This window comes from Rhinichthys klamathensis, unplaced genomic scaffold (assembly GCF_029890125.1).
Source record: "Rhinichthys klamathensis goyatoka isolate OS25496 unplaced genomic scaffold, OSU_Roscu_1.1 h1tg000070l_1, whole genome shotgun sequence".
Lineage (NCBI taxonomy): Eukaryota > Metazoa > Chordata > Actinopteri > Cypriniformes > Leuciscidae > Rhinichthys > Rhinichthys klamathensis.
The window spans coordinates 197,267-209,801 of NW_026606613.1; the positions used below are offsets into that span (position 1 = coordinate 197,267).

Below are 12,535 nucleotides of genomic sequence, written 5' to 3' on the forward strand. Positions count from 1 at the left end.
AGCCAGGGATATTGAATGAAAGAGTTATTGGTGAATCGTGAGGATCAGTAAAAAAGGATGAGGCGTCCGGACAGATTTTTATATATCTTCATTATGGGGTTATGTGCACACTATTTGCCATTTGTTTTGAGGGGCTATAATGTAATTTAAGGCACGAAAACACGCCGCATCACGTCACTTCCGAATTTTAGAAATCATGTTTTGCATAAAGAAAATGAAGCTTGTATTTTTAGGACCATTTTCATCACAATATACGGTAATTTTAAAGTTCATTTTTAATTAAAGTACAACTAATATTACCAGTGGTTGATGAATAATTTAAATAATATATTTTTCTATTAAAGTAACTAGTTTTTTTTTTTATATATATATATGAGGACTTTGATTGTGGAAAATGGGCTTAATTGCAACTACAATAAATATGCAAAACCATAAATATGTACAGTGATCCTAAAACTAGGCTTCATTTTATTTACTCAAAGTATATTTTCCATATTTTCTTTATTTTCGGGGAAATTCACGTGTTTTGTCGGAGGATATCAGCGTCTGAAATATCTAATTTAGTGTCAATCTCAATATATATCGTTAAATCAACACCTTGATGCTCTTTGGGCATTTAAAAATTCACCTTACAGCCATATATATATATATAAACAAATTTTTAGAAACTTTTTCTTTTTGACACTTTTATATGTGCTAATGTTACAGAAAGCAAAAGACTACTGTCAGATCGTACACTACAGGAATTGGTTCATGTGAAGTCGGTTTATTCCCATTACACTCATACGTTGAACACTTACTTACTGTAATAACACGTGACTGTTTGTCTCATTGGTTGGACCAGCACGTCGTGTGCATCATGGTATTGTGACGCGAACACTTCTGCACACCTACTTGAACTGAGGAGCACAGGTACAGAGCGTGCGACCTCTATCGGCACACTTAGATCCAGATTGTAACCCTGTTTTTAGGGGTATTGATGATGTCACTTGTTTTACAGTTAATAAAATGCAATAAATTTAGATCAAACCCTAGAAAGTTGTTTTGTTTTAATTATACAGGGTTCCCACACGGGTCCTTGAAAGTTTGTGAATCAGAAAAAAAAAAGATTTCAAGGCCCTGGAAACTGTTTGTAAATAAACATACATAGTTACAGGTCCTTGAAAGTGCTTGAATTTATTTATTTTTTGCAAGAAGTTTTCTGTAAAATATTCCATATTATACTCTCCAGTCCGCTATTGTGTTATTTCGCCAACACTTCGTGTCCTTTGCTTGATTTACGTTAGTTATGGGCATTTACACGCTACGTTAAGTGTTTCCCGCGCGAGTTTGTGTTGTACGTTGCCATGATGTTCACAAAACTAACAAATATCTTACAAGGTAACACAATGTAACCGTACTCTCACTTGAAATGTGTCTCCACATTAACATCCCACACATCCTTGAATTTAAAGGGGTGGTATAATGCCCTTTTCACAAGATGTAAAATAAATCTCTGATGTCCCCAGAGTGTGTATGTGAAGTTTTAGCTCAAAATATCCCACAGATATTTTTATATAGCATGTTAAAGTTGTCACTTTTTGAGGGTTAGCAAAAACGCACCGTTTTGTGTCTGGCCCTTTAAATGCAAATGAGCTGCAGCTCCCGACACAGTGGGCGGAGCTTCAAGAGTGTGTGTGTTAGCAGCTCCGATTACCTCACGCAGACACACGCTAAAATGTCAGAAACTGTTCTGCCTTTTAAGTTTAAACCAGAGTCAGACAAAGATGGAGAGACTAAGAAGAAGTGACAACATGTAGACAACAGGACATCTCTGAATGGTTAGTTGATGAATTTATATTGCTGTTGTGGAGTTAATTATCTTCAATTAGCATATTCTGTCAGGATAATCTATAAATTGCTAGTATAGGAACTGTTGAGAGATGCACACAGAGTGACTACAACAGCTCTTCCTCTTCTCGTGTTCCCGGGGTTGGGGTTTATGTAAATTTTAGGGTTAGTGATGTCACTAACCCGGGAGGAAGCTGGTGTAGTTCCTACCAGCCGTTTGTTGTAGTCCTTAAAAAACGATTTCTTTAAAAGCAAACATCTCCCTTTGCTTTGAGCGGTGTAACTTTGCAGATGTTGTTAATGCTCAAACAGCAACATTACACACTAACTAAAGTTAGAAAAGTGAAATCATAATCAACCACCCCTTTAAGGGTATTGGACCTATAAAAGTCCTTGAATTTGAAGTTAACCGAGGTGTGGGAACCCTGATTATATGATAGATGTGAAGAGGTTTTATGGTTTACAACATGCACTACCAGTTTTACCCAAATAATGTGACATTGCTGAATGAAACCAAGAATTCAATTTAAAGAGCCTTGATTTTTTTTTTTTTTTTTTTTTTTTTTTTATCCTTCATAATCAGCAGATTGTGATATTGCTGCAGGACCCCAAAAGTTTGCAGATTGTTTTCCTTTGGTTCATGCACAAGCTCAAACGTGCTGTGTAACATGAAAATGAACCTCATTAGTTCTTGCTGCGTATGGTTGCTGTTAGAGGAGGGACAGAAAGCTCTCAGATTTCATTAAAAATATCTTCATTTGTGTTCTGAAAATAAACACAAGTTTTCAGGGTTTGAAACAACATGAGGGTGAGATAATTAATGTCATAATGACAAAGTCATATGCTTTTCAACATTATATTTTAGTTTTATTTAAAAGTCAGCATGAAACAAAGCTGCTATAGTCTTTTCTTTCCTATTGTGACGGATATCAGAGTGAAGCGGCTTCTGGAACAAGAACAAATGTGGGCGGGGCTTGATTTTGTCCATGGGGAATTGAATGGATGGTTGTGGTTTACTATTGGTGGATCTCATGTGAGTGACAGGTTGCCCCGCCCTCGCGCCAGAAAACACATCATCAGAGATGTCACTGCAAGAGGAAGTTATTCTGATAAAAGATTACGAGGGACATGAATAAAAAAAAAATACATATTTCATAAAAAATAAGAATCATCGAATTTGATTTCATGGTGACTAACAATGTGGTAGATACATTCCTTTGTAGCTTCTTTACAGTTAGTGGAACTTAATAAACAATATGGATTTAAAAAAAAAATAATATTAATTTGTCACAAAAACAGATAAACAATATCGGCGGAATATTATAATTATATTATAACGTCTACTTTACGTTCCCTTTCGAACGGTCACTTCGTATTGCGTAGCTATACGCAGTGGGGAAACTCCTTTTCCTCGATTTACTGAAGCCTATATGTAAAACACATTTGCAGCTGCACAGCTAGCACACTGAGCGTCTGACCCGCTCATAGGCTGTGCTGCAGCAACTGCACATCCAACGGCGCGGGCGAATCTGACGCACCCAACGTAGCTAAATAAGCTAGCCCAACGTCAGAGCCCGTCGAGGGGGCGTGGCCCAGCCTATATATACCCCCGAATTCGCCATTATAGCAGATTTTGCTCTCTCTGCCGGCGGATGTGAGGTCTGCGACAGCATGCCTATCTCCGTGCTGCGCAATCGGCTAGCTCTCTCCCGGGACGGCGAGGCCGCTTCAACCACGCTTTCCATTCCGAGGAAGAAGAAGCGTCGCAGCCAACGGCAACCGGAGGGTATGGAGATTTGTGAACGCACGCCAGCCGCGTCCCCGCGTGCTTCACTTTCTCCGACTCAAACGCCATCACCGGTCCTGTTCGCAGGAGACCAGCGCCCCCCCCCACACGTGGCGGGCCTCGTCTCCGTCGGCGGATCTCTCGAGCGCGACGACAGCATATCCATTGCCGCTTCTGAGGAGGAGTGGCAGGGCTCTCGCGACCCCGTCACCGCTTCTCAATTGGTGGCCAGTGGATTAGCGACCAGGACGAACTCCGACGCCGAAATGCTTCGGATCCTGACGAAGGCCGTCGCGGACCTCGACCTCAAGTGGGCCTCGCCCGAGGAGCCGCCTCGTAGTCGGCTGGATGGATGGTTTCTGGAGGGGCGCCAGCAGGCCCCGCGTCACAAACCGGCGCCATTTTTCCCTGAGGTCCACGAGGAGCTAACCAAGGCCTGGCGCGCTCCTTACTCAGCACGTGTGGGATCCGCAGTTTCCGCGACGCTCTCCTCCGTGGATGGCGCAGCGGAAAAGGGTTATGAGTCTTTGCCGCCCCTCGAAGAGGCCGTGGCAGCTCATCTTTGCCCGAACACTGCAGCTAGCTGGCGAGCTAGAGCCGCTCATCCCAACAAACCCTGCCGTAACACCTCAGCCCTCGCTGGACGCGCGTACGCCGCCTCCGGCCAGGCTGCATCGGCCCTGCACACGATGGCCGTGTTGCAGGTCTACCAGGCCAAACTCCTCCAGTCCATGGACGAGGCTGGCCCGGACCCGGAGACCTTTCGGGGCCTGAGGAGTGCTACGGACTTAGCGCTGCGTGCTACTAAGTCTACAGCACAAGCCATCGGCAGAAACATGGCTAGTTTGGTCGTGCTCGAGCGCCATCTTTGGCTTAACCTCACCGAGATCAAGGAGGCCGACAAAACGAGGTTTCTCGACGCTCCGGTGTCCAGCTCCGGTCTCTTCGGCCCGGCGGTGAAGGGATTCTCGGAGAGGTACACGGAGGCACAGAAAGCGTCCCAGGCCATGCGACACTTCATGTTTTGTCTTTTACGCATGTTTTGTCTTTTACGCCTGTGTTATGGAAATCATCATTATGAACAGCAGCTACGCTAATTATTTTCCCTTTGCTTTTCTGCTGTTATCTCGGGACGCGAGTCCCGAGAAAATGGCGTTCGTCAGCTCCAGTTTGTATCCAGCCTCTCACGGAGACTTCAGATGCTCCAATCACAAAGCCTATGAAGTGACGACTTAACACGGGCGATATGGACTCTCTATGGTGGACGCCACTGATCCTCAACAACTCGTCTTAAGACCGGCGTGCATACTTGGACTTCCAAAAAATACTCTAAATGTTCCGATCCAATCTGACTTGTAATGCTGCCCGAATCATGCACTGTTCCTTCGTTGGCCAGAGGAGAACTGGCCCCCCGACTGAGTCTGGTTTCTCCCAAGGTTTTTTTCTCCATTCTGTCACCTGATGGAGTTTTGGTTCCTTGCCACTGTTGCCTTGGCTTTTGGCTTGCTTAGTTGGGGACATTTAACATTTAATATTCAATAATATTATTGATCTGCCTTACTTAAGGTGGACGTTGACGCAATTTCTTTTAGAAACAAACTTTGTTATATTGTTATATTGTTTTTGTTATATTGTTTTCATGTTATCACTGTGAAGCGCTTTGATACAATCTGTATTGTAAAAAGCGCTATATAAATAAAGGTGACTTGACTTGACTTGACTTCTTGCCGAAACGTTCGAGCTCTGCGTCCAGCAAGCCCAAACCTCCGCCTTCGCCTCATCCAGCCAAGCCGGCGAAACAGGCCTCTCAGCCCCGCCCTGCGGCTGATACCCAGTGCCAGTCAAGGCCTGCGAAGCGCTACCCGCTCCCCAGGCGTCAAGGCCCTCGTCCCAGCGCCATGGCCGACCAGGCGCCTCCGAAGTCGTCCTAGCACGGAGGGGAAAGAGAGAGGGCTCGTGTCTCGCGCTAGCCGGACCACCCTCGAAGAAACCAGCAAAACTTCCCACAGCTCCCTGTTCAGTTCAGGCGGCTGGGGATTTTATTATTGTAAACAGGCCCGCAGCAGTGAGCGCGTCTCTGCAAACAAACGCCGTTTTCACGGCGACCCAAATAAAGCACAAAAAGAGCATGTTTCACAATCACAACACACAGGTTCACGGTCCCCCTTCACTAGGCGGCCCCCGCCCTGTTGTAACACTGACTTCCCCCCGGGCAAAAGCCTATATAGTCAGTCAAACACTCAGTATGTGCACAAATCACATTATAAGGGTATCAGGTCCCCCTATGTTAGGCAGTCCCCCCCATTCAGTGTGTCACGCCCTAGCCACACGAGTGATGGCCTGGCAAGCCATCCCTGGTGTGTCGAGTTGGGTCATAAACACTATAAAGCGAGGCTACTCGCTCCAATTCGCTCGCAGACCCCCGAAATTCCAGGCGGTTATCGAGACATCATCGGTGAGAAGTGGCGTGAATCACGTGCTTCGCACCGAAGTTCAGGAATTATTAGCAAAAGGAGCGATAGAGTCAGTCCCTCCCGCGCTAATGTATTCTGGGTTTTACAGCCGCTATTTCCTAATTCCAAAGAAAGACAGCGGACTCAGACCCATACTAGATCTGAGGCGTTTGAACAGGGCTCTCATGAGACGGCCTTTCAAAATGTTAACACTCAAACAGATTCTCGCGCAGGTTCGCCCGGGGGACTGGTTTGTTTCAATGGATCTGAAAGATTCATACTTTCATATTCAGATCGACCCTCGTCACAGGCCATTTTTGAGATTCTCCTTCGAGGGAAGGGCATATCAATACACCGTTCTGCCGTTCGGTCTGGCTCTGGCACCCCGTACATTCACGAAATGTATGGATGCAGCGCTCTCCCCGCTGAAAAGCCAGGGAGTGCGTGTGCTGAATTATCTCGACGACTGGCTGGTGCTAGCGCAGTCGAGAGACGAACTAATAGTTCACAGGGATTTGATTCTCAGCCATCTAAAATGCTTGGGTCTCACAATCAATGTTGCCAAAAGCGAACTGAATCCCAGCCAGACTGTGGTCTTTCTGGGCACAGTTTTAGACTCGGTGACAATGAAAGCGCGGCTCACTCAAGAGCGTGCGCTCTCTGTGCAGACACTGGTAGCTGCATTCAGGGCGCGCCTCTGAAGAGGTTTCAGAGACTGCTTGGTCTAATGGCAGCTGCATCATCAGTACTCCACATGGGATTACTGCACATGCGCCTGCTGCAGCACTGGCTGAAACGCCGTGTGCCAACCCATGCATGGCAGTCAGGCAGCCTGCGCATTATGGTGAATCAAGGATGTTTGAGAACACTGATTCCCTGGCGGGCTCAGGACTGGTACCGCAAGGGGGTGACCATGGGGATAGTTTCCAGGAGGAAAGTGTTTTTTACAGACGCATCCAACATGGGTTGGGGAGCGCTGCACGAGGGCAAGCCTGCCTCCGGCCTCTGGTTGAGCACGGAGCAGAGCTTACATATCAACTGTCTGGAAAAGAAAGCAGTTGGTTTGGCCCTGAAAGCTTTTCTGTCAAACCTCAGGGGTCACCACGTCTTGGTCCGTACAGACAACATGTCTGTGGTGGCCTACATAAATCGCCAGGGTGGCATCAGGTCAGGCAACCTGTATGCTATGGCGAGGGACCTCCTCATGTGGGCACAAGCCAATCTGAGCTCTCTGAGAGCAGCGCATGTCCCGGGCGTCCAGAATGTGGGCGCGGATATGTTCTCAAGGGGCAACACTCCCCTAGGTGAGTGGTCCCTGAACCCTCAGACGGTCAGACTAATATGGGAGAGGTTCGGCGAGGCCGAAGTCGACCTTTTCGCCTCGAGAGCCAACACCCACTGCAGGGTGTTCTTCTCGAAGAACAGGGATGCGCTGGCTCATCTCTGGCCCAGCCGCCCCCTTTATGCGTTTCCCCCCGTCTCGATGATCCCACAGGTTATCGAGCGGGTCAGGGAGAGCGGATGCCCAGTCCTTCTGGTGGCTCCTCTCTGGAAATCCAGACCATGGTTTCCGGAACTGGTTCAGTTGTCAGACACGACCCCCTGGCCTGTTCCGATGAGGAAGGATCTCCTCACACAGGCCAACGGAACGATGTGGCATCCCCGACCCGATTTATGGGCCCTCCATGTGTGGCCCCTAAACGGGTATCCGGGGACCTTCCTGACAGGGTCTTAAAGGGTCATGAAACCCCAAACCAGATTTTATCAGAGGTATGTGTTGAACACCATTGAAGACAATGTTAGCATCAGTTAGATTTAATAGCAGGGTTAAAATGGTTAAATTTGAGTTTTTTCCCGCTTTTTTTGTCTTCCGGGTTTAAAATCTTCATCGTGTCCACGTCACAGGCTGTGACGTGGCAGTGCACTGTGAGTGCGTTGATGACTCATCGGTGTCTCATAATTATTAATGAGACTGAGTTTTCATATCCTATGAGAAGACACTGTCTCTTAATTATTCATGACACCACGTGGATCTTTCCAGTGACATGTCAAACTGTGATATCGCGTAGTAGATGAGAGAGGCAATCATGGGACGCACGCAAGTGTTTGTTTTCGTGGTGCAAAAGTCCAATTGGGTTGAATATGTTTCCCCGCGATGCTGCCCGGGCTAGACTCTGGCTCTGGGCGGTTGGTTTTCCATCAACCACGGACACATCTAAACGTGTGTGCCTCAAACATTTTTCGAGAGAGAGAGCTTCGAGAATTGGAGAATGGTGGACTTCGCCTTGTTGACGACCAATGCAGGTTGCGTCTTGCGAGTGATGCGGTACCAAGTCCCGAGGACTTTTCTATCCCTTCAGAGGTGTGTGTGTGTGTGTGTCAAAAAATGAGACGTCATCCACCTCCACAGAGCCATCTTTATTATGGGGGTTCAGGGGGCGCGTAGATCTAGCTATGCACGTAACGTTTTTTTTAAGCGGAAAATTAATAATTTTCAAATATATGTATTTATAGTGTCTATATAAACAACTATATATTTTATAATAACATTATAATTATACATGTAGCCTACATTAATATGTTCTCAATAGAATTATGATTACTGTAGGCTAATATAGCAGGGCATTCAGTTACTTTTGAAAGGACAATAATAAAGTGTCGTATTTCATTAAACTTTAACTTTGCCAGCTATAAAAAAAATCTAGCATTTCCTCACGTTTTACCACTGCTTTTAGTGACAGTCGATATGCATGGGATACTGGCGATGACAGTGATGGCCATACCACACCCCTTCTCACAGCCATCCACGCCCATTTAAGTTGCATTTTTCAAAAAGATTGTGAGCTAGACTTCAGCTGAAAGAGGGGGGTTTCATGACCCTTTAAGCACTATCTATGAAGCAAGGGCCCCGTCTACTCGGCGCCTTTATGCTTTAAAGTGGTCGGGTTTTTCCAGCTGGTGCTCGAGAAATCGTATTGACCCAGAGTCATGCGAGGTTTCGGTGGTGCTCTCCTTCCTGCAGGAGGTACTGGACGCGGGCCGCACCCCGTCCACGCTCAAAGTGTATGTGGCAGCCATCACAGCGCATCATGCTCTGGTTGCTGGCCAATCACTAGGAAGGAATGACCTGGTGGTAAAGTTTCTGAAGGGTGCTAGGAGGATTAACCCCTCCAGGCCCCCTTCGGTGCCGCCTTGGAACCTCTGCACGGTCCTTAGGGCCCTGAGGGGACCACCTTTTGAGCCGCTCCAGTCGGTTGATCTAAAACCACTTTCGCTAAAGACTGCTCTCCTGTTGGCATTGGCATCTATCAAGCGAGTGGAAGATCTGCAGGCCCTCTCAGTGAGTCCTGCATGTTTGGAGTTTGGATTGGATGACTCCAGAGTCATTCTCAAACCCAGGCATGGTTATGTGCCCAAGGTGCTCTCAATGCCGTTTAGAGCACAAGTTATTACGCTATTAGCCCTTCCCCCTTCTGCTGAGGATGGGGAGGTTAATCTTCTCTGCCCTGTCAGGGCGTTGAGAATCTATTTGGAACGTTCCTAGTCTTTTAGACAATCAGAACAGCTGTTTGTCTGCTTTGGGGGCCGATCTAAGGGTGATCCAGTCACTAAGCAAAGACTGTCTAGATGGATAGTGGATGCCATCTCTTTGGCCTACACCGCAGTGGGTCAGTTTTGCCCCATAGGTGTCAAGGCCCATTCGAACCTTGGTCTTCTGGTTTTCCCATTCAAGATATTTGTGATGCGGCCGGCTGGTCCTCGCCTTCCACATTTATGAAGTTCTATAATATGGAGGTACCTTCCCTGCAGGCGAAGGTGCTTTCGGTATGATTGAGACCTGACAGTGGCTGGTCTTATCTACAAAAATTACTGTGCATAATCACATACATATTTATATAAACCCGCTTCGGCCGGTAATAAGGTTATACTAATAATCCCGACGGTGTCTGGTTTTGTTAGTATATTCTGTTAGTGGTTACTGACTTATATATATATATTATTCAGACCCGACTGTGTCTGGTCTGTTATATATACATGTATATGCATATGTTATTGGGTTCTGGCTTGTTCTGTTAGCTCAGGGGTCCTGAGTGGCAGGACAACCAGTTACTCAGGGTGCGGCGTTTTGCATGGTGTCCCCACTGCGTATAGCTACGCAATACGAAGTGACCGTTCGAAAGGGAACTACTCGGTTACTATCGTAACCTCAGTTCCCTGAGATAGGGAACGAGTATTGCGTAGCCGGCCGCACTATGGTAACTAGTGAAGTTGTCGCTTCAGTCGTATAAACCTGCTATAATGGCGAATTCGGGGGTATATATAGGCTGGGCCATGCCCCCTCGACGGGCTCTGATGTTGGGCTAGCTTATTGGTCGTGCGTCAGATTCGCCCGCGCCATTGGATGTGCAGTTGCTGCAGCACAGCCTATGAGCGGGTCAGACGCTCAGTGTGCTAGCTGTGCAGCTGCAAATGCGTTTTACATATAGGCTTCAGTAAATCGAGGAAAAGGAGTTTCCCCACTGCGTATAGCTACGCAATACTCGTTCCCTATCTCAGGGAACTGAGGTTACGATAGTAACCGAGTAATTTTCTAAAAATTTCTCACTGTTGACAGAGAACATTTATCTGTTTTCCCTCATATAGCTGCTATAAACTCGCTGAGAAGAGCGCAAAACTGTCTATATATGTCAAATATCCCTGCTGAAGCGACAGGTTTTTTCTCAAGAATATATTTTAAGAAACTTTACTGTTGTAAACTCGAGTTGTTCACATGTTTGTTACACAGGCAGTTCATCAAACACAGCAGCTGACTGAGACTCTTCCTCCCCTGCCCTCTGGCGGACTGTTTTAAAACAACACGCTCACGCACAGATTTATAAAATTGTTCTAATCAAGCGTGCCGCACAAGCCCTCAAAAGTGAAGCCAAAACGTCTCGATCGTCCCCTGGTGACCGGTCCTAGTATAGGTCATAAGCCCCGCCTCCCCATGTTATTCAACGGGATGTGAGACCAACTAAATAATTAAATTACACTTCACATATCTTTTTTCTAAAGATAGTTTCTGTCATTTACTGTAGTTTATATCACGTTGATGTAATTTCAAGTGTTTGTTTTTAAAATAAGTTAGTTTTTAGTTAGTTATTTGATGCTATAAAAACAGTGCAGTGACATCTTGATTGACAGCTGTGATTGACAGGTTCTCTGTGCGAAGTAGTCACTGAAGCACCAACGGACTTTTTTTCATAATGTTGACTATGTGGTTAGTAGTTGTTTTACCTTATTTTAACGAGGTACTGCAATACTAACGAGGGCCTTGATTTCGCGGCTTTACTTCCTGCTCACGACTGCGCTGGTCTGGTCCCGAGATCGCTACTGCGCAGACTCAAGTTCCAATATGTCAGCGCCATATCGGGACACTGGCGGCTTCAGTTATCTCCAATGGAAAAGAGCGAAGGGGCGTCGTCCATATTTTTTTACAGTCTATGGTTCTAATAGTAGAATATCCTAAAATATATATTTTGAGAAGAAACATGTAACATCAGCAGGGATTCTGTTGCGACTGCGAGTTTGTTTGCGCGGCCCTTGTTTTAATTTCCCGGAAGTGATGTAGGCGATGATGCGTGATTTACGTTACTGTTTCTTTTTAATAATAAAACCGATGAAAAACAATATTTTTCAAATAGTGTATCCCAAAAGGGTGACTTGTCTAACCTTTTCTTTCGATTTGTGTTTCAATAATCTTATCATCGAGTTCTTAAAAGTTGATTTTGAACATCTGTTGTTCCATTGGCTGGTGGACGCTTTTGTTGCATCACGGGAAATTGTTCGCAACAAAATAAAACAAAACAATATATTTTTGTTGTTGCTACTGCTGTTAAAAGCTCGATAAACAGCTAAACTTTAATAGAAACGCGCGGAAACATGAATCTTCATCCAGTTGCCGTTGACTCGTATGGAGTGACGTGTCCCTCACCGTCACCGAGACTCGTGTTTGCTGAAGTCAGACTCGCTAAAGAACTCATACTTACCTGGCAGGGGAGACACCATGATCACGACGGTGGTTCGCCCCAAGGCGAGACTCAGACATTGCACACCCGGCTCCGTTGACCTTTGCGAATTCTTCACATGCGGGAATCTCGACTGTAAAATTTATGGTAATGGGTAACTGCGTTCGCGCTCTCCCCTGATCATATGGTTAAAGAAAACAGTACATATATCGGGGGAAATTAAGTACCCAGATAGCAAACTGACATTGAATCAACGTGGAAACGACGTTTCTCATGACATCGAAACAACGTTGATCTCCGACGTTGATCCGGCATCGTTTTGCTCATCGAATTAACGTTGAATCAACGTCAGACGCGCCATTCAAAACTAACGGAAAATCTACGCAATTGGTTTGCTTTCCTAACGTTGTAACGATGTTGATTTTAAGTTGGTTGAAACGACGTTATAGAATCAACAC

The 12,535-nt window shown here is 45.9% G+C and overlaps 1 non-coding gene across 1 annotated transcript; it reads left to right on the forward strand.

Moving 5' to 3' along the window:
• Window positions 1-12,090: 12,090 nt before the first annotated feature.
• Window positions 12,091-12,256, forward strand: LOC130085002 (U1 spliceosomal RNA). Its single transcript, XR_008807088.1, has one exon. It is a non-coding gene; the product is annotated as a U1 spliceosomal RNA (small nuclear RNA).
• Window positions 12,257-12,535: the final 279 nt, after the last annotated feature.